Source organism: Globicephala melas, chromosome 5 (genome assembly GCF_963455315.2).
Source record: "Globicephala melas chromosome 5, mGloMel1.2, whole genome shotgun sequence".
Lineage (NCBI taxonomy): Eukaryota > Metazoa > Chordata > Mammalia > Artiodactyla > Delphinidae > Globicephala > Globicephala melas.
Window position 1 is genome coordinate 133,489,959 of NC_083318.1, and position 23,556 is coordinate 133,513,514.

Here is a 23,556-nt window from a genome sequence, read left to right on the forward strand (position 1 = left end):
GCAAGATATCATTCTTTTTATGGCTGAGTAAAATTCCATTATATAAATATAAATATATACATACACACACACACACACCACATCTTCTTTATCCATTCATGCGTTGATGGACACTTACATTGCTTCCATATCTTGACTATTTAAGTGATGTTGCAGTGAACTTAGGGGTGCATATATCTGACGTCATTTTTTTTCTTGTAGAATAAAGTATAGCACAGCATTCCCATATACTCAAAATTGTCTTCTCTGACCATCTCCTTCACTCCCATCTACTAACATTCTCTTCGCAACATTTTCAATTCACACGCCAATCTCACTTTCTCAGCAAAAAAAAAAAAAAAAATTACCTCTTATACCGTACTGATTCATTCATGCTGAAAATTATGTTGCAGTTATTATCCACACAGATTTATGTGTGGTACTGTATTATCTTAATTGCTAAATAGATCCTGTTTTATAAGTCTGAACTCCTCTGCAGTGCTATATCCTCATGCTTTCTTGCACACCCCACAGTGCCTAATACCATTCTGGACACTCAGTAAACATTCCATAGAGTTGTTGGATTGTAGTTAAAAGATGATGACACTCAGGCATGTCATTTGTGATTAGGCTGAATCTTTTGTGTTAAGGTGAATCGTTAGTGTCTGTAAACAGGTAGTTTGATCTTGAAGGGGATGCAAAAATAGGTGGCAGATTATTATACAAGGCTGTCATAGAGCAGCATTTCATCACTGACAGAGAATTTATGATAAGAATAAAGTCTTTTAAGGAAGAACATTAAAAATGCCTTTGCTGGGCTTCCCTGGTGGCACAGTGGTTGAGAGTCCGCCTGCCGATGCAGGGGACACGGGTTCGTGCCCCGGTCCGGGAAGATCCCACATGCCGCGGAGCGGCTGGGCCTGTGAGCCATGGCCGCTGAGCCTGCGTGTCCAGAGCCTGTGCTCCGCAACGGGTGAGGCCACAACGGTGAGAGGCCCGCGTACCGCAAAAATAAATAAAAAAAATAAAGAAAAAAGATAAATTGGACTTTATCAACATTAAAATATTTTAGTATTCAAAAATTTTTAACTGAAAAGACTCAAGGGAAGACCCATATATCAAAGTATTTATAGGGGTTAAGGAAATAAGAAAGGGAAGGGGAAACCCAGAGACTACAGCAGCAGGTTGCCATTTCACCAGAGTTAACGGCCAGAGAGTCAAACGATGTTAGCACAACCCAGTAAGAGCTAAAACCCTGGAAGAGGGCTGCCCAAGAGAAGCTTTATTTGATGAGGAAAGTATCCACTGGAAAAACAATCTGCTTCTAACTACCTGCTACAATTATCCTACTTTGGCATCCCAAGTGGGATCTAGAGGGTGGAGGACCTGATTGACGTATTCCACAGAAGTCATCCTTTCAGGGCACACACAGGGAAGAACAGTGAAAGCAAGTGGATTAGAGGAAATACCCCCGAGATTCTACTCTCTTTACCAATCAGCTTCCGTTTTTGTCCTTTGATTAATTTCAGAAAAAATGCGTTCTCTACTTAGAAGAAATACAAAGTCCCACAGTCACCATATCTTTGCAGGGTGAGGCCAATTGTCAATCAGTCAGTCTTACCTGGATCTTAGATTGTACGGAAGGTCTAGGTATACAGCTGTTTTTCCAGAGCTTTTTCATCTTGATAAATGGTCAAAACTGCCTCTGGAGAAAGCTTGGGGGGTGATTTACAGTGTATACTTGTTGCCATGTTGCATTTTTTCAAAATAACCGAAACCTCCCTCCAAGTTAGTATACTGCAAGTCTGTAAACTGACTCAGGTCTAGGGTGAGGTTAATGGGTTTGTGAAACCCCAGTGGTATTTGATTCAAATGTATCCCCACCACACACAGATGCTTTATCTCATATTTATCCCTAAGTAATCTTGTTTTTGGATGCTATTGTAAATGGTGTTTGAAAATTATATTTCATCATTGTTTGTGTCAGTATATACAAATACAATTGATTTTAGCAATACGGACTTTCAATTCTGTAATTTGTCTTAATTCACTTAGTTCTAGTTGCTGTTTTGTGAGATTCCTGAAGCTTGTCTGCTTACCTGATCCTGTTTTCTAAAAACAAAGACAATATTGACTAGGAATTATGAATCATCTGGTCTTGTTTCTGATCACAGGGAAGAAAGCATTTGGTTTGTTTATTTGCTTATTTAACATTAAGTATGGTGTTTTCCAAAAACATTTTATAATATGTATATAATAAACACAATGCAATGTTTTAAATAATCAATTTTTAAGTAAAAAATTTTAATGAGACAAGAAATGTCTTTTATAATTACTTACAAATATACCATTTCTAGCTCTCACCATCTAGCTCCAGATTTCTGGAGCTCTTTCTCTGAGGTCCTTTCTGGTTCTTTGGTTCACAAATTTCAGCCATCTTCATTTGCCTCCATCTCAATCTGTATCTCCTCAGTTAAGATAAACAACCAGGTTCTGGTTTTGTTCTTCTTCTTTTTTTTTTTTTTTTTTTTGCAGTACATGGGCCTCTCACTGCTGTGGCCTCTCCTGTCTCGGAGCACAGGCTCCTGACGCACAGGCTCAGCGGCCATGGCTCATGGGCCCAGCCGCTCCGCGGCATGTGGGATCTTCCTGGACCGGGGCACGAACCCGTGTCCACTGCATCGGTAGGCAGACTCTCAACCACTGCGCCACCAGGGAAGCCCTGGTTTTGTTCTTCTTTATACCAGAATCCAGAAGTTGCCTCCAGGCCGAAAACCAGAAAATTGTAAGAATCTTCTCATTGTTTCCCTTTTTTAAAAAAATCATGGATCTGTGTTGCCTGATTGTCCGTTGCCTGGAAACATTCGTGTAATGTATTTCCCCTGTTGTATATTTCTTTACAATTGTATATAGTTATATACAGTGGGAGAGAAAGCCTCAGAACAACTGAGAAAGAAATCTCCCCACCATCACTTTTATTCTCACGTTGCTTCCTTCCTCATCCTATCTACCTTGCCTCTTGTATACCTTATTCTGTGATTTCCTTTCTGTTCCTAGGTGTTTGTAACTTAAATTATTTGAGTGCCCAGAATGTGTTATGATCTATCTTGTGCTTCACACATATTGTATAATCTAACCACATGCTTTTTAACTCTTTGTGTGCTGGCCTTAGATGAAGTAATTAAATGTTTTCCTAGTATTCATCTCGTATAGACTCCGTATAACAGCAAATGGTTGTCTTTATTTTAAATTAATTTAAGGAATAAAATATATATTAGCCTTTTCTTTAAAAGAAAAATTAGGTCATTGAACAATATGATTGTAGATGCATTGAACTCTCTGTTCTTAAATGGAAATTTTATGTGGTAATTTTAATATGAACTAAATGGTCATTACTTTCTTTCATGTCTTATTAATTTGCTAATTGTAGCTATTTTTAGAAAAATGATCCTTGGGCTCCAGACTCTTTTACAACAGATGAAAAATCACCAGTTAATTTTAAAATTCTAAACAGAGATCTATGTTTTTATTGCTTCATTATATTGATGCAGTTTTATACAGTAGTAAACAATTTCTTAGGTAGTTGTTCTTCTATGAAGGAAAGGATATCAAATTTTAAATTATGTAAAATGTTCATAATAGAATTATAGTTCAGATTGCATTTTATTTTCAAACCAATTATAGATATTTGTCCACTGTGTGGTCTGGGAATAAGTACTTCTTAATATTCTACTCAAGTATTCTTTCTTCCTTGGTGGACTCCACAGGGACTAAAGATAATTTTTAAATTCCATCCAACTCAGTAATTGTATCAGTAAATATTCAACACAAATAATCCAATTTATTCTTTTTGGTAGTTTAGATGAAGTTGTTCGGTTTCTCTGTGTGTGTGTATGCAGACCTCTTAGGGGAGCGAATTAAGTTTGTTTTCTAAAATTTAGGTACTTCTTATGATTATTTGACATCCAGGGTGACTACCATCTGTGAGAATTTTCAGGAGATAGTGTCTTGCCAAACACTTATCTTTTCAGTTCAATTATGTATAATCTGGCATAAAAATAGTTTATTTTTTCCACCTTTTTAAAATTAATTTTCTAGATTTTTGACCTGTTTTAGTACACTCTTGGTTCCACATTCTTGAGGAAATGACCTAACAGTATAGGAGCTTGTGATGGATATATTGGTTTGCCTATTACTATGAAAGTAAAGACATTATGATAGAATGCGTTGAGCTGGGTGTCACTGTTACTAAAGCTTTAAGAACATCCATTGACTGGCTTTGTGGTGTGGACTACAAGGATGGCATAACCAGGGTACCATGATGAATCTGATCAGCACTCACACATCAGTATCGTAGTTGTTCTCCATTCCATCAGTCCGTTCTCTCTATTAACATGTTGTTTTAAAAGTGTTTGATGTCAGGCAGAGTTATATTTAATCTTAAGTCTGTCATTGACTATATGTGGGAACCTGGGCAAGTCATACACCTGTCAGAACCTCAGTTCCCTTCTCTGTTAAATGGGACAGTTATTCTGCCTAGAAAGCTTATGGTGAGAGCCAAGTTAGGTACCGTATCTATGTAGAGTGCCTGATACATTAATTGGCAGATAGTAGATGGTTCAACAAATAATAATTACTATTGTCATCATTGGTATTTTCTGCAATGTAATAATTCAGGTTAATAATAACTGAACTGAGCTGCTGCAACCCTCTGATCATGAAAAGTTACATTGTATAAACTATAGGTACAAGGTGTATGCTATTTTCTTATAATTCTTAGTTTTTAAAGAGTGTAATTCAACTTAGCATACATATTTAAGTTTAATCAACCACTGGAAATAATTCCCTTTACTTATGAAATATTACGTTTTACTGTGTGTTTGAATACTCCTTTCTTAGGTAGAGTTTGAAGGAACATACTCAATTATTTCTTTAAAAAACTAATCTTCATTCTTTTAAGTATAAGTACATTTTTTGTGGTTGAAACATTTATTAAACTTCATCAAATATGAATGATTAACACTTACTTAGTGCTTCCTCCATAACAGGCCACATGCTAAGAAGTCGACATGCATTATTTCATTTATTTAAGTATTACCATAGAACTCCTGTTAATAATTAATGCTATTTAAAAATCTTACTGCCTTTGAAAGTTAAAAAATCTAGATGGGGCTTCCCTGGTGGTGCAGTGGTTGAGAGTCCGCCTGCCGATGCAGGGGACACGGGTTCGTGCCCCGGTCTGGGAAGATCCCACATGCCGCGGAGCGTCTGAGCTCGTGAGCCATGGCCGCTGAGCCTGTGCATCCGGAGCCTGTGCTCCGCAATGGGAGAGGCCACAACAGTGAGAGGCCCGCGTACCACCAAAAAAAAAAAAAATCTAGATGATTATTAATACTGTTAAAAATAAGAAAGTATTTGAATGATTACTATAATGCTCTAATTTACCAGACTTTGAAGACCAAATCATGAATGTAGAGAGCATCCTATAAAAATGATATAATGTTCATCTGATAAAGTTTTTGATTTATTCTTCTTAAAAAGTAGTTACAGTAATACTGTGTATTTAAAATTTATTCAATAGTCCATTTTCAAATATTTTATAGTATTGCATACATTTTACACCCTTTAATCTTTTTATTGAATGTCTTTCTTTTTTTTTTTTTTTTTTTTTGGCGGTACGCGGGCCTCTCACTGTCGTGGCCTCTCCCGTTGCGGAGCACAGGCTCCGGACGCACAGGCTTAGCGGCCATGGCTCACGGGCCCAGCCGCTCCGCAGCATGTGGGATCTTCCCGGACCGGGGCACGAACCCGTGTCCCCTGCTTCGGCAGGCGGACTCTCAACCACTGCGCCACCAGGGAAGCCCGAAATGTTACTATCTTTATACAAGGAACAATGATAGGTACAAAGGATAAACACAAGATCTAATGTCACCGAATCCCCAATTAAAAAGTACTTCAGAATTTACTGAATTCAGCCTCTAAAAACATTTTTTGTGTATTCCTTTATCATCCCAGTAAGGGGTTGTGTATCTCCTATTTGATCAGTAAAGTTTGTTCCTAAACTGTAGAATGAAAAAATAGCCTGTTTTTATTTTCACAGTGCTCTGACTGTCATACTTTTTCTTCTTGTATTGACTCAGATGGGCCTCTCACTGCTAGACTATATTCAAGGCAAGGAATATGTGTTCCGTTATTTCAGAATACACCAGCTGGCCAGGCCACTTGAGTTCAACCATTTACCACCCTTCCCATGCTTTTTTTTCTAGCTCTGTCAGGGACCTGTAACCACACATAAGGCAACAAACAAAATGCAGACCCTGGTGTGTACTCTTCATCCCCAGGCTGCTTTTAAAGCTGTTTTTTTCTGCCCGTGGCTCTCGCTGCATTATCCTTGGTCTCCTCTTTCTATCCTTAGCTGTTTCCCCAGGACTTGAGACCCATTGTTATCATCTGACTAATGTTTTGGTTCTTGTTAATAGTTACTCTCATTTCCCCAAAAGGTATGCCATTTCAGGACCCAATAGTTACTGCTCTTCTGCTAAGACTCCATCCCTAGGACCATGTGCCTTCGCCTGGCCCTTTGTCAGCCCTCATGTCTTATGTATCGTGCCTCAGAGGCTCCCCTATTTGTCCTTCTTACGTGGGCCATTTCCTGTTGAGCACAACTGCCTGATATGGAAGCCAGGATGCCCCCTGGAATATAATTTCCATTTTCCCAGTTATCTGAGTAGCATGTCTTTCTTGATGCTCAGATTTCAGTAAATTGCTTTCTAATTTTTGTACGCCTGTTATTTGCCTCTTACTGGAAAGTGTTTTTCTAGTTTGAAAAAAAAAGTCTCTAGATTTGATGAGGAATAGAGTCTTTTGTCTAGAGTTAAAAACAAGGATATCTGAGTGCTTTTATTAATTCTTTTAGTCAGCATTTGAAATGTAGAAATGGGAATTTATCCTTTGAATATATCCTTCCTTTCCTCTTTTCTAGAAAGAGATCAGACCTATCTTAGCTGTCTGAATATGGAGTAGGTAATGTTTAGCCAAAATTGCATTAATTCATCAACAAAATATGTAAGCAACCAATAGGGAGTAAAGGTTTCAGTTGTTCCTTATTTTCCATTCATGATATTGTTTTTATAATGGTAAATTCAAATGTTGACATATTTTCATCCATATTAGATTATAATTTAGAGCATTAAAATCACAGTGTATGCAAAGAGAATATTTAGTGAATATAGTCCACATTTTCTCTTCTGGGACCATTCCATTAGCTACTCACAATTAATGAGTAGCTCATTTCTTCTTTCATTTACTTATTTCTGAAACTCTGCAAGGAAAAACATGCTGGTATAAAAGATAAGAATAAGCAACTTTGTTCTCAAAAGGATCAAGAGATAGTTTTGTATACTCAGTGGTCTCTTAAAATACATTGTTCAACTGGGGTTATACCCAGTTATTTTCAGTAGCTCATTAAAAATTACTTATACACTTTTGGAACAAGGTTAATAGTAAAAATGATTCAAAGGACCTGTCAGTAGGAGTCAGTTTCCTAGGGCTGCCGCAACAATGTACCAAAACTGAATGGCTTAAACAATAAAAAGGTATTGTCTCACAATTCTGGAAGCTAAAAGTCCAAGAACAAGGTGTCAGCTGAGATGACTACTTCTCCGGACCCTATGGCAGCATCTATGCTGGATCCAGGCTTTTGGCAGTCCCCTGGCTTGTGGTAGCAGAGCTGCAAATTTCACATGGCATCTCCCTCCATCTCTGTGCCCAAATTTTCCCTTTTTTTGAGGATATCAGTTGAACTGGTCTGGAGGCCAAGCTGATGACTCATTTTAAATGTATTACATCTGGAAAGGCCTTTTCTCCAAATAAAATCATATTCTGAGGTTCTGAGGGCTAAGGCTCTGACATATATTCTTGGGGAGACATAATTTAACCCATAACATGGAGTAGTGTAGCTCACTGAAAAGAGGTATTATTAAGTTCTGATGGTATTCTATGTCTTATGTCTAAAAGTCTGCAAGGAATATACATGCTGGTTTAAAAAAATTAGAGTAAGCACTTTTGTTCTCAGAAAGATCAAGAGAGAGTTTTGTACACTGAATGGTCTTGTAAAAATACATTGCTCAATTGGGGTTATATCCAGTTATTTCTCAGACTGTATTATTTTGAGTAGAAAAACAAACCCTTAAGCTACGAAAACTGGGAAATTAGTGGTAACTTGTTATTGAAGGTAGCATATTTTTCTGTCTTCCAGAAAACTTTTAAAAGCTTTTAGTAAAATGAGGTTTCCAAAGAGGAGATATATGTAATTCACAAGTATACCATAAAATATATTTGTCTCAGAACAGGTAACACTGACAAAATAAATGCATCATGTGCATAAATAAATGTATTCATCACATAGCTTGTTTTTATTTAAAACATTTCTAATATACAGATTGCCAACAAACACGTGAAAGGATGCTCAACATCACTAATCATTAGAGAAATGCAAATCAAAACCACAATGAGGTATCACCTTACACCGGTCAGAATGGCCATCATCAAAAAATCTACAAACAATAAATGCTGGAGTGGGTGTGGAGAAAAGGGAACCCTCTTGCACTGTTGGTGGGAATGTAAATTGATACAGCCACTATGGAGAACAGTATGGAGGTTCCTTAAAAAACTAAAAATAGAACTACCATACGACCCAGCAATCCCACTACTGGGCACATACCCTGAGAAAACCATAATTCAAAAAGAGTCATGTACCACAGTGTTCATTGCAGCACTATTACAATAGCCAGGACAAGGAAGCAACCTAAGTGTCCATCGACAGATGAATTGATAAAGAAGATGTGGCACATATACACAATGGAATATTACTCAGCCATAAAAAGAAATGAAATTGAGTTGTTTGTAGTGAGGTGGATGGACCTAGAGACTGTCATACAGAGTGAAGTAAGTCAGAAAGAGAAAAACAAATACCATATGCTAACACACATATATGGAATCTAAAAAAAAAAGAAAAAATGGTTCTGAAGAACCTAGGGGCAGGACAGGAATAGAAACGCAGACATAGAGAATGGACTTGAGGACACGGGGAGGGGGAAGGGTAAGCTGGGACGAAGTGAGAGAGTGGCATGGACATATATACACTACCAAATGTAAAATAGATAGCTAGTGGGAAGCAGCTGCATAGCACAGGTAGATAGCTCAGTGCTTTGTGACCATCTAGAGGGGTGGGATAGGGAGAGTGGGAGGGAGATGCAGGAGGGAGGGGATATGGGGATATATGTATACGTCTGATTCACTTTGTTATACAGCAGAAACTAACACAACATTGTAAAGCAATTATACTCCAATAAAGATGTTAAAAAAAATCTCTAGCTTAGACAGCATGTAATTTTGATTAAGTCTGTGCATGTCGGAATTACAAATAAACACCCTTGATTTTCAAAAAATTAAAAATAAATAAATAAAACACATCTAAGCTTTATACTCATAAGGTTGGGCCAGATCATGGTGAAAGGGGAGGAGTCTCTGTGAATCAGGAGACGGTTCTGCATTCTCTCTGTCATCAGCTAGTCTCCAAATATGTGACAACATTCAGTCTCCTGGGACTTAATCTAGTCATCTATAAAATTCTAGGGTGCTTTCCAATTTTACTTCCAAATATAAAATTCTATGATTCTATTTTCAATTTACACTGAATAAAGACCAGTAAGAAAAATTTATTTATAGAGAATTCAAATAAATAATATTTGAGCAGATATGTGTATCTCTACATCTGGACTTAAATTTTATTTAGGAGTGCAAAGTAATGTTATTTGTTTTGTGTTTTTGTGCATGTGCTTGTATATGTGTGTGTGTGTGTACACCTGATTAGGAATGTCAGGGCCCAACTGTCCTTTGCTTAATATCTTAAAACCATACAAGAAGCACTTAATTAAATTTGCTCTTTAATTTTCTGATGCATTAAGTCAGAGTTTTGACACGAATGAGGAGAAACTACTATTTCCTTCTTTAAGTCATTGAAAGTGTGAGAGTAGCTTTCCTGCTGGGCTCTGAGGAGGCTGGGGTTCCTGAGACCCTGGAGATGCTGACGGTGACATTCCAGAATACAGAGGGCAGAACATCACTACCCGTGTGAAAAATGACCCCCACCCCATTCCTCAAAGACCCGGGTGGAAAGGTTCTGAAGCAACAAGTGACTTGAACAGTACCGTGATTCCGTCTCCCGTCTAGATGCCATGCTTTGGGATAACTGCTTTCCATTTTCTGAAGATATGTGAAAAAGTAGATATTCGCCCTAAGAGATTTGTTTTTTCTTATCTGTTCCTTGTTCAACCAGATATACTAATATTTTGAAAGTTATAGAGCACATTAGCAAAGACTAACTTGTAGATTTATATGGTGGGAGAGCAAGGCTGTTTAACTTTATTTTCCAAAATAAATCTTGTTTTTTAAACAAAATTTTAGTTCTATTTGTCTGGCCAGGAAAAAAAAAATAGAACATTAAAAACTCGCCTTTATTTAATCCTAAACTATGTCCACAAAGCTAAGTAAATAATTATATATGCTTATGTTCCTTAGAATTTTGATTACTTTTAACTTGTCATTTTTTTAGATAATTTAACGAAATGACCTCTTTTACTTTCCCTTAGCAAATTAGAAGGGAGCAAAGGTCAGTCCTATGAAATTAATAAGGAGATTCTGTTTCTGATGATATTCTTTTGTCATGAGCATAATATAAAAATACAAACTAGTACAACTGACTATTTCAGCGCCTCTGTAATTATCACACATTTTATGTGGCTGTGAGGACTGCTATTGATTCTCCAAAAGACTGAAATGAATTCCTTGGCTTCGTTGTGATCTGCTTCAACCTCAGAAAATAGATGTGTCCAAAATTAGGACCAATGCTTTCCAGAGAATAAAATCAAGGACTCTGAAAGTTCATCCCAGCCATCATCCTGTCTTCCGTTTTGCAAGTTGATCATCTGATTGCTTCTGAAAGATCTTCAGGGATAAAATGTCTACATTAAATGGATGTTCTTCTAATTACAAGAGATGCTTGTATATACCAAATATAATCACAAAGTGAATTCCCACTATCAGACAAAACACAGAAAAACACACCATTTTAGAAATGCTTCATTACATTGCACATTTTTTATGAACCCAGAACTAGAAATTTTAATTATTTCCGTTTTTTTCCCCTCTCATTATTCCCATTGATCTTATTTTGCTTGAGTTTTTCCCTAACCCTACATAACTCTACATAAGCATATGGTTCAACACTTCCCCAGTAAAAACAGCATTTTCAATCCAAGTTCCTTTCTCCCCTTCTTTTACCAGCTAGCATAAAGTCTTTGTGTGACGCTATCTTGTTCATCCATTCTTCCTGATGACCTGTGACAGTGGCCATCCAGTGCCTTGTGCAATGGCACCTCGAAAAGTCATTCCATCCAGGTTTCCTCCCATTCAACAGGGATGCGTTATGAAATCTCCTTTCCCCAGCTCAGAATGTCTTGTTTCCATTTTCAGAATTCTCTTAAAGTTCTTACCTTTATTACTTCCTCTAGCAATGCACTTATAACTTTGATACTGCTTTGCATAGACTTTCTGTTTGAGTCCTTTGGCCTGATTTCTTCCTCCCAAGTTTCAATCAGTGTCACGTTCGAATGGCTATACATGGCTTAAACAACTTGATAACCTGAAACAAATTTTCTGTGGCTTTAAAAATAGTGTCCTGAACTTGAACCTGCCAATCTCACATTCATCTCTATGACTTGAAGTGACTTGATCACCTTCTCTCTACTAAGCCCCAACCCGGACCCCAATTCCTCCTTAAGATGACCTATTTAGACCTATAATGATTTCTTGGTGCTCAAACCTTCTTTGACCCTTACATTCAATATTCTATATTATGTTCTGAATGTTGATTGTATTGTACCATGTATTTTTCAAACTGACTTACCTGTGGAAGTCCTATCCCCCTAAAGATACAGCAAATTGCTTGACTACTGAGATTGTCCCACATAATTTTATATATTACCTCCTGCTCCTTAATTCCTAGCATGGTTCAGAAAACACAGAAGATGCTCAATAAATGTTTGTTCAATTATCAGTTTCTCCAGTAAAGCATTAGCAGATGTTTACTTGGTTCCTTGTCTTTGCCTAATAATGTGTTTCTTTTCTTGCTTAATTACAATCAAACTGAATAAACCTTTTAGAGGTCATTTTTAGTTCTTGAAGCTGGCAAAGACTGAGGTAGGTCTTATAGTAGAGGATCAGATGTATATTTCATTTTGTTTTCCTTTTAAACTAGAGACAACCGAGGCTATTGAGAGCAAGGAGAAGCACCAAATCAGAACCTCTTCAGAAAGGCGGAGGTCCCAGCATTAGAATCATCAACTGCAAACCCCAGTTATTAGCCAGAGGAAGTAATTAGGGTACTGTCCCCAGAGCCAGGGGTTGGAAGCCAAAAGAAATGCAATTCAGGCGTGTGTGTGGAATAGTATCCAGGTAGAGAGAGAATATTCCAGGGTGGTTTCAACAATAATTATGGTCAGTAGTATCCACAAAAATCAAGTTTGGAAATCTGGATCATGTCTTAGGATTGATTGTGTATGTAGAGACAAATCAGCTGAGTGATTCTAGAATCTGGGGCTCTTCTCTGACATGGGGGCCAGTGTCTGGTAGTGCTGAGCTGTTGAGTGCACTGCTTCTTGTTTATCCCGTAGGGTTTAATTAGTGTGCGAGATAGACTGTGCTCCCACAGGAGAAATGCATTCCATTACCTTTTTCTTAGCTTTGGATTGTTACATAAAGAGTCATCCCAGTGAGACTTCATGCTTCTAGCTAGGAGAGCACCCTGGGAGCTGCTTAAGCAAAGGTGTTAGATAAATGCATCCTTGACACTGGCTGGTATAGGTTCCAGTGTTCCAAGGCTGCACAGTATTAGAACCCACAGAGTGTTCAAAGCATTTTTTTCCCCTGATTTGAAAATTTTACAAGCTTAATTTGTGGCAGTACCTCATACAGTACTAGGGAAGTGTTTATTAAACATCCTGATTATTAATTATTCCTGTTATATATGAAGCATTTAGTTGAAAAGACATGATAAACCATGTTTATTATGTTAATAAGAACTAAACTCTTGTTTAGTGTATAAAATACTTGACAAAGTAAATCTTTTTCCTGATTTATATTCTAAACTTTAAGATAAAAGAAAGCTAATTGAAATGACTCAACCACATAAATAAAATTAACTTGAAATTCAAATCTGAGTTTTTAAAAAACCTCAGAGCAAACAAGGGATAACAGCACATGCATAATGAGGTAAAGGATTAAGACACCAGTTTAGTTAATTCGAGCTAAAAATCTCCTTTCCTGTAACTTCAATGAATATTTTAAACAAAAGTATTTAAGTTCTAAGTTACCTGGAAAGCTGCCTTAGCTTTTTACGGAAATTCTCATGGATGTAAACACAGACGATACTACTTTTCTAAACAGGTTCATAATTTACATTTTAGTATTTGTCACACACTATTAAATTTACAGATTTCTGTTTACATCCTTTCCTTAATTAAGACAGTCCTTTTGGATAGCGGGATTAATAGTTATTTTTAAAGTAAGGAAATACCAACCTCACAATTACAGGTCATAGATGTGATCCTTGAGCTACAGAAATGTTTAAGCATTATCTACTTAACTTTGGACATGGCCGTTTTGGAAGAGTTTGGCTTTTAGTCCCTTCATTAAAGCTTCACAGATACACTTTGTGACCTCAGATGATGAATAAATACTAGGTTTAGGGCTATCTAACTCTATTTTTTACTATTTTAAAGCAAGACATTTGTCACTAGGTAAACTTGCAATAGCTTATTGTTCCAAGGTTATTTTATTGATATGCTGTGGTGATTCTCAAACTTGGTTTATGTTAGAATCCTCTGTGATATATTAAAGAAGCATCTACTTCGCATTTTCCCTGCAGACAGGCTGAACCTGAATCCATCGTAAAGTGAGTCTCAGATACCATCCCCCTGTTATGAAATCTCCCAGATGAGCCTGGTGGCCAGAGAGCCAGGGCTCCTGTGAGGGGGCAAATTTAGGCTGAAAATAGATTAAACTTGCAAGTACATCAAAGTGTTCATTTCAGTAAACATTTAAAGTTTTAGCAATCTTTGATGATCTTTGGCTTAATTGCTAATGAGAATGCTACCTTTTTCGCTTTTTATCTTTGCCCGAGTTTAAACAAATTGGAATGTCGTATAGAAATGGCATTATTGTTAGAATACAAAGCTAGTTAGAGATGAATTGCAGCTAGAGACTACTTTGAATATCTCCTAGTGATTAGGGACAAATTTGAACACATAAATGCCTGAAGACATGTAAATACAAATTTCCTGAATGTTGCTTTTTTGGGGGTGAAGAAGCACAAAAGATAGTGGGAGATTTGATTTACTCATAACGTCTGGAAAATAGAAATTGCGTGTATTAAAATAAGAAAAGAAAAGTCTGTCCTTTTAAAAACAGAATAGCAAATCTAACAGCATGATCACAGGAGAAAAAGGATTTTTTTAAAGTTAATATATTTTGAGAATTCACTCCACTGAGAGACTGGATTTTTTTTTTTAATTTGAAGGGCAGAAATTTGGATTAACCATTCATTTTCTCCAAATTGTATATCTATAAAGAGGACAGTAAAGTCCTTAGCAGAGTCTACTCCCTTCCTGGAAAAGCAAGGAGAAAATACTCTTGGTTCTAACAGATATATTTCCGGGAGCACAGGAGTTGCAGTTAAAGCAGAAATGGGCAGTTTGGGGCTCCAAGCCTCGGAGTAAGGATGCCCTGACTCCTGTTGCTGATGTCTCACTGAGGAAGTGCAGGCAGTAGGCAGCTCTCTCTAATAACCGGTCAAAGAAAGACATTTGCACTTGTTCCCAGTCTCTTTCTCTGTCTCTTATTTTTTCAACACATCGTTGGATTCTCTTCACTTCAAGGCAGATCCTTTAACCTAAGCAGATTATCGTGGTGCATTAAGGGCACAGCCAGCTAGCCGTATCTTTCAAGGAAGAGATTTGGCTCCAAATAGGACACTAAGCTTTTCAGCTTTCTGCTTATTTACCTAGTCAGCAGGATGCGGTGTCTCTGGGTGCTCAGCGGGCTCCTGGGGAATCAGGGAGAAACAAAAACAGAAGTGGCAGCCGCTGCAGATATGGGAGTCTGTGCCATTAAAGGAAGCGGTTGCTAATAAGGGCCTGTGAGACCTACGTTTCCTTGGTTTCCATGACAGTTATTAGGTAACATAGAAATTGAATTGTCTCCCACAATGCTCTTAGGGGAGAGGGGATGCTCCAGTGACAAAGCGGTGCAGTTATGACTTGCAGTAAATCGTTCTTTTGAGATGCAACCCTCCCTGGATTATTTGCTCTTGCATTTCTTTTCCATTCCCTTTCAGTGTGTTTGACATTTTGGCCAGAGACCCTGGCTTCTGCTGCACAGTGTCTCAAACACTCTTTTCCCCCTTTTTGTTTAGAACTGAGCTTGGCAAAGCCAGGATATGAACAATTGTGCAGGTGGGCCCCTCAGGGCGAGTGAAGAGATAAGGCATCCAGTCAGGGACTGGCCACCTGCAGCCCTGCCAGTATGCCCCTCCACCAGATTTCCGTAATCCCCACCCGGGAGACGGCCAGCAATGGGAGAAGTTCAATGGGCAGAAACAAAGAGAAGAACAAGGAAGTCGAGGTAAGAGGAGGTTTGATTTGATCAACTAGGACAGCCAAGCCAGCTGCAGCCAGCACTGCTCTGTGTGCCCCCAGGAGTGGCCACGGCTTAAGAGCAGCTGGGCTGCCCCTCTCAGTGTGTGATGGTCCATTGGAAGGGAATCATTGGTAACTAACGGAAACGTATTAAGTGTAACCTTTATTTTCTGAACGAAGGAACCAAATCCTTGAGGACAGTTGCTGCTTGAAAGATAAAAACTTCTCTTTGTCTAAACATCCTACGGAGTCACTTTGGACTCGGATGGCTCCCAGGGCTGCCCTGGATGGCTGTGACATTGCTGTCATTCATTTTCAGACAGTGGGGCTGTTGACGCCTGCTAATTTTGCCCACTGCCCTTTAAGCTAGAATGTTTGAAAATAACTTTCTTAACGAAGTGACAGAGAAGTAAGAGCTGTGACAGCTGTGTTGCTGATGACATAATATGAATTAGGACGGGACTTCACTGCCTCATACGATCTACTGCTTCCGTATTCATTCTCAGGGGTGTATGTGGATTACTTTTGTTTGATGTCTGTTTCATTTGTATTGTTTTTCTTCAAGCCTTATTTGAAACTTACATGGGCTAGAGAAATAGAATATTCAACTTATTACATTTAGGCTGTATTTTGCAGTGAAATCTAGCCGGGGCTGTTCTAAGTGAAACTGCTTGAAAGATGCTGGGAACTTATTTCAAAGCATTTTTAAGGAGATTGAGCAGACTCAAGGATATTGGGTGAAAATATTATAAATGTTGTTGTGTTCCCCTAAAAGGGATATTGAGACAGAATGCTAGAATCTGTAATCCTCTTGTTCCCTCAACATAACTGTTGTCTAGTCCTCAGGACCCATTAGCTTTGTAGAAAATGAACTTTCCCCATGTCTAGTTCTGCATGTTCATTCTTTTTTCTTAAGAATGGATGGTAGGGACAGAAGGGGCAATGAAACAAAACCAAAACGAAAGAAACAAGGGGAGTGGAGTGTCAAGGAGAGCCTGAGTGGAAGAGAGTAATGAACTCGAATCACCTTCAAGGGAGAAAAGACATGTGTAGCCTCTTTGTACTTTCTTTGTACTGATTTTGAAAATGTCATCGAAGAGCAAGCAGATCGTGGCGTGTCTAGAGTTTGTAGGAAACGTCAGAAGATGTGCCTGACTCATGTAGTGACAGACACTTTTACTCCAGTCATTGCGCTGCCGTAGGCTCATGGTGTATTTGTGGAGTTTCTGAGAATGAAATATCTGCAAAGTGAGGAAATTTATCAGCTAAGTATTAACTGGAACTATTCTCTATGATATGGCTTTCTTTTGACTTGGTGATGTGATTGTTAGACAATCAAAGAGCCATCTCTTAAGTTTATTGGGTGGGGAGTGGAGTGAGAGACACTGATCAATTCTGAAAACGGGTATGAAAATGCTAAAAGCAAGATTTATGAAAGTTATACATTATTTACTCATCATCTAGATTCTTTGCATGATCCTAAGATGATTTGGAAGGAAACTTCACATGAGAATACTGGGTGGCAATTTTGTTTAATATCCATAATGATCAACATCTGAACCATATTTGGAAATGAAAACACTGTTTTGATTCCCACCCCCTTCTTTGGCATTATGTCACCACCAGAAATCTCCTGCTGTTCATGTCTACTTGGCAATGAGTCAGAAAAAGCTCGAGTGGCTTATGTGACTTTTTAAATAAATCACACTTGGTTGTTTCCTTGTTAGAAATAATAATGAAATTATTCAACCTCAAATATAAATAGCCACGATCTTTATCCTGATATTGATGTTAAGCCACATCTTTAGAAATCCTCAAAAGTCTTTTGAAAAAGTTTCCGTTTATGAGCAGCTGTGTTTTCTTCAGGGGCAAACACACTTACTATGTCACAGTTTGAGTCAGTGGACATTCTATAGGAAAATTGGGTTAATTATGAGAGAAATAAAGGAAATTCCCAGCTTATATATTACTTTCTTAAAGAGACAGTTCTGAGCATCATAAAGGGAAGTTCATTTCAGGTTCAAGTACATCTTAGTTTTCTATAGGATGGAGTTAATTAGTATCTCTTTAAGAGTATATTGAAACATACTGTTAAGTCTTATGAGCCATTAAATTGTTTGTCTTGATGGACTAAATAGATAGTCCAGAAAAGTTGTGAATGCCGTTTAAATTGAATAAATTAAACAGAATACCCTGTGTGTGGAAAGCAAAAAGAATCTATTCAGGGCAATGATTTCTGTAATTTCAAGTCTTGATTCTCTCCAAAGGAAGGCAATACATCTGGTATACATGGGGACATTTCCTAATGGTTGAACAAATGAGACGTATCTTCCTTTGAAGTTTCCTTAATGTATTTTTCCTGTGCTAAAGTTATCCAAATAATACATGTGCATATGGGGCAAACCATCTAATTTCAGAATTAAGACTTTGCTAATTTAAATGTGAGTCAATTTAATTTGTTCTTTTAGAAACTTAGAGTCTTTCAAATATACTAATCTATTAACTTTACATCTAGTTTTTTGTTTGTTTTTGGGCATATAAAAAAAGAGAAAATTTGGAAACTATTTCGTAGCTCTTATTACACTCCAGAAGATTTAAGCTGTAAAAAATACATAGACAAAGATCTTAAAAAATAATAAATCTAAATCAAAACTACAATGAGATATCATCTCACACCAGTCAGAATGGCCATCATCAAAAAATCTAGAAACAATAAATGCTGGAGAGGGTGTGGAGAAAAGGGAACACTCTTGCACTGCTGGTGGGAATGTGAATTGGTTCAGCCACTATGGAGAACAGTATGGAGGTTCCTTAAAAAGCTACAAATAGAACTACCATATGACCCAGCAATCCCACTACTGGGCATATACCCTGAGAAAACCGAAATTCAAAAAGAGTCATGTACCAAAATGTTCATTGCAGCTCTATTTACAATAGCCCGGAGATGGAAACAACCTAAGTGCCCATCATCGGATGAATGGATAAAGAAGATGTGGCACATATATACAATGGAATATTACTCAGCCATAAAAAGAAACGAAATTGAGCTATTTGTAATGAGGTGGATAGACCTAGAGTCTGTCATACAGAGTGAAGTAAGTCAGAAAGAAAAAGACAAATACCGTATGCTAACACATATATATGGAATTTAAGAAAAAAAAATGTCATGAAGAACCTAGGGGTAAGGCAGGAATAAAGACGCAGACCTCCTAGAGAACGGACTTGAGGTTATGGGGAGGGGGAAGGGTGAGCTGTGACAGGGCGAGAGAGAGTCATGGACATATACACACTAACAAACGTAGTAAGGTAGATAGCTAGTTGGAAGCAGCCGCATGGCACAGGGATATTGGCTTGGTGCTTTGTGACAGCCTGGAGGGGTGGGATAGGGAGGGTGGGAGGGAGAGAGACGCAAGAGGGAAGAGATATGGGAACATATGTATATGTATGACTGATTCACTTTGTTATAAAGCAGAAACTAACACACCATTGTAAAGCAATTATACCCCAATAAAGATGTTAAAAAAAATAAAAATAAAAAAAAATAATAAATCTAACCCCAAGCTTTATAATGCATATACATTTTGACGTATTTTGCATGGTATAACATTATAATCATTTATCTATTTAGTTAACTAACCCTGGAAATGCAAAACACAAAATAACATAATCCATCCAGTTTGGACATAGTTTGTATTAGTGCTCAAGGGAAGGATGCAGATTCATCTTCCAGAGACATCGGCTCTGGAGGTCCTTGGGCAGTTAAAGGGTAGTGTGCCTTCAGACACAAGATTTTATCAGCACAACCAGAGATGATCCATCTCTTACGAAGTGAATGGACTAATCAAAATTACAGAAGGTATATGTACAATGCAGTTGGTCAAATTTATTAATTTGTACCTGGAGATATTTATTTTAGTGATGAAATGCTTGACTGCAAGCAGGAAAGTTCTGGAAAGGAAATTCGTAATCAGACCGTCCTTCGTAGCATGGAATCAGGAGGGAAGTCAGATGGTTTGGGGTGGGGTTAGTTCGTCTACACCTGGAGAAAGCCGGGATGTTGAGAAGGCCATGGGGGAAGCACACCTCTGATGAGCACCATAGCTCCAGGCCTGTCCAGAGCTCTCCTCCTCTCACTGAAGACAGAGACTGACCAGTTTAGCTTCTTTAACACTCATCTGCATGCTTTTCCAAATGGCCACTTTTCTATTAATCCAGTCTTTTCCTTCTGTTTTACATAGATTAACATCACTTATTAGGCTGCAATTAATTCACACTAGGGATCTGGGCCTATAAGACATCTGTCTCTTACAAGGGGAATAATCAAATTCTTAGACCTCAGGGGTATTTTAATTTCATACTCTATAACAGGAAATTATAAGGATTGTACAAAGTCCAGTGTTTAGTTAACCTGTAGCACATACTCCTCATGACCTTGTGGAATTTATAAGCAAATGTCCCTAAGATCCATTGTATTTCAAATGTGGAGATAAACCAGGGACCAAGCCCAGTGTTACTGCTACTGGCCCTGCATGCTGCCAGGCCTCCATCAGCACACTCCATCATTCCTCAGATGATGGGGGCCACGTCAGAGGAGAAAAGGCTGGAACCCTTTCCTTCCTACTTTTCCTCACTCTCAAACTGACCATGCATGACAACCGTGCTTTAGAAGGGTTTTGGGGAGAAGAAAACAAAAACAAATAAACCTCTGTTTATATGTACATTTTCCTTCCCTGCGTTCACAATTTTATGATATTTCTCTACTTCAATTTTCCTTTTTTTTTTTAAAGAATCTTTAACTTCCCTTCCTTTTTCCTAGGATACCCCTTTTAAGATCTTCTATTTGTCTTTCCAGTGATAGCCCAAAGGGATGCCCTTCCTTACTCCAAGTAGTGGCTGATCTCTTACTTGGCAATCCCTTCATGAACTTTGGCGAATTGAAAAAAATATGGCTTTTGGAATATTCTTCATTTTGAAATAGTGGATATATTATAGATTTATTCTATTTTTAGAATTATAAAAATCATAGAAAAATCATAAAAGTTAAATAACATATTTAATCTCAGGGCCAGAGCCTAATTTGAGATTAGCCAAATCTAGTTCCAAATTCTATGTGTTTCTTTACAATTAAGGTACCACAGACTTTTCCCATTGCTTAACCAAAATTTGTGGATCAAAGGGTTCCAGAATCAGAAAGTCCCTTAAAAATTCTTAATTCCACAGTTGAAACCCAGAGAGGATGAATAACTTGCTTACGTCGTATGAGTAGTTAGTGGTAAAGTTGGGACAAAAACATGGGCCTTCTGACTGCCATTTTCTTTGTCCTTTCTATTATTACTGAATTTACTGATTTTTTTCTTTCAAGGCACAAAATTACAATCCCCAAACTTAAAAGAGTTCATGTAACCCTCAGAGCTGCTAACCTCTGAATGGGGGAGTTTGGGTTTCTTGTTGTTAGGGTTAGCTGCCCATGACTCATAGGTTAGATGCAATATAAAATGGGTCCAATTTATAGAATATACCTAGAATTAATTTTATTAAAATTTAGAAAATAAGGTGAAACTAAATAATAATGCTCAAAAGAGTTTGGTAGGGAGGATACTGTACTGAGATTCAGAGTACCTGAAATGCAGTCCTGGCTTCACCAAAGCCTTTTAACCTTGAGAAACTCACTTAACATCTCAAGCTTGTCCCCTAGAGAAAAAAGTATGTTTACTGGTAAACGCAGAAAAAAGTAAGTTTGCTAGATCTCATTTCAAAAGTGAGAGCCTTTTCTTTTCTTCTGTTACTCCTTTAATATAACCATGTGACCGTGCTTCACTCTGGACACCCAGGGACACGGTTGTCCCCAAAGGCAGGTTTAGCTAAGGCAGGGTGGGACTCACCTTCAGTGGACACCTGCTGTCTGCTGCCCATCATTCATTCTGCCTTCTAGTAACAGTGCTCAGAGAACCAGCCCTGCCATGTTCAGCCAGGTGACTCAGGACAGACTTGATGGGCTTAAACCAATCGTATATCATAATACTCTGTCATAGGAAATGGCTCAGCACTGGAAACATAGCTCCATCAGAATCGATAGCACACATGGAGCCTTTAGTAAACTTCCTGGGAAGAGAAGCCTTACTCTTCCTGAAAACCTCTGGAGTAGACTAGCTCTCTTCTTCTGAATGGTTTGTATGAGGACTTCAGGTCTGTAACAGGATATTGTGAGGGAAAAGGTTGGCGTTTCAAGGGGACCAGAGATGCTGTGGATGCTGAATCTGACTTGGAAACAGGCAGGACAGAAGGAGAGAAAGAAAACCTACGTTCTACATGATGGCAGTTGAGCCATGGGGTCAATTCTTGCTAGAAACCAAACCTTGTTCAAAACCAAACAAAATGATTCAATATATGTTCTTTATTGGTTAAGCCATTTTCTTGTTTGGATGTTAAGTCACTTACAGCATGGCAGGGTCCTAAATGATTCTTCGCCAAAGTGTAGCAGCCGACCTCTGAGGTTGGAGAGAGCCGGGTTCCAGGTAAAGCCATCACAAACATTAATTTATGAATAACCTGTGCGCATTTACCCAGAATGCTCTGTATTATCCAAGTGAAATGCATTTTGAGCAGGAATGAGCCCGACGCTACAGGGAGAATGCCAGGGGGTAGAAAGGCTAATTCACTTTTCATTTTTCCAAAAGTACACTTTCCAAGGACTCTCCTGAGTCTAAATTGTGTATTAGAGTCCCATGTGCTTAGCGTGAACTCCACTGAGCATGCTAATAGTATTGAAAGACTTCTCTATAATGAAAACCAGGAAATTTCCATATTATTATTTGCTTTCAGAAACAAAATTAGCATAATTCACATTAATTTTTCTTGTTTAAAACAGATGTTGTGGATAATTGCATTAATCAGTAAGACTGAATAACACATTTTATTGACTATTAAATGAAAAAAGTAATTGCCAACACACCCTCGTCGGTAGTTTTTAAATTGTGGGCTCAGTTAGGCAGGTAGATTGTTAAAACTCCTCGGGTGTGGATTTTGGAAATTATTATGAATTTATGGCTGATTTAATGAGACTCAGTGTGATCACTGTGTTTGAAAGATTGTAGAACAAAATTCTTGATGCGGAAGTGTCTAGGATCATGGGAGGAGCAGGTGTAGCTACCCATGTTTTATTAATCAGGATGTTTAGAACTTGCTGATTACCCAACATTTAACTCGATTCTTTGCAGCACAAAGGGAGCACTGAGGATGCCAAGATGGATTTAGAATCTCTAGGTTTGAGGTACCGCTGAAGGGGGAGGATGGCAGTGTGAGCATTGCTTTCCCCTGGCTCATTCCACGAAATCACCTCGAGCCACTTGCAGCCGCCTTCATAACCTCCAGGTGGGGATGAGAAATGACATCTATTCAATACTAATTCTCTCCCCTGTCTCTGCAACCCTGTTAAATAATTGAAATAGGCATGACACAAGGGTGGAACTGGTGATGAGACTTGGCTCTTAGAACAAAAGGCAGAAGGAGGCAGAGTGTTTCTGGGTGTGGGGTTCCTGACGTGATGGCTCCATTCATCATCTGGTGCAAATCTGGATGCGGCAGGCAAAGAAGACAATTGCAGAGGGCTCTCTTCCCCCAGCCGCTGCCAGAGAATACACAGGCTCTGATACACAGGAGCGCTTGGAATTCTTTAGGATTTGTGCTTTTGATGTCAACATCAAAAACAGAGCTTCTTAGGAAAGAATTCTGGCTCCAGGAAACCGCTGGACACGCAGTGCTGCAGGGCACTGGAAAGCTCAGGCATGAGATACAGAGTGAACAAACATTTGTTAAGTGAGGC

General features: G+C 38.3%; 1 protein-coding gene across 5 annotated transcripts in view; it reads left to right on the plus strand.

The window, feature by feature from the left end:
* MARCHF1 (membrane associated ring-CH-type finger 1) overlaps positions 1–23,556 on the plus strand; it is an 839,495-nt gene that overhangs the window by 357,953 nt on the left and 457,986 nt on the right. Inside the window, exon 1 of one of the 5 annotated variants that reach the window (XM_060299839.1) lies at positions 15,597–15,720. The exons of the other annotated variants lie outside the window; for them this stretch is intronic. The gene's annotated coding sequence lies outside the window, so the exon portion shown is untranslated. Of the gene's footprint in view, positions 1–15,596; positions 15,721–23,556 lie in introns of those variants that run through there. 5 annotated transcript variants of the gene reach the window in all.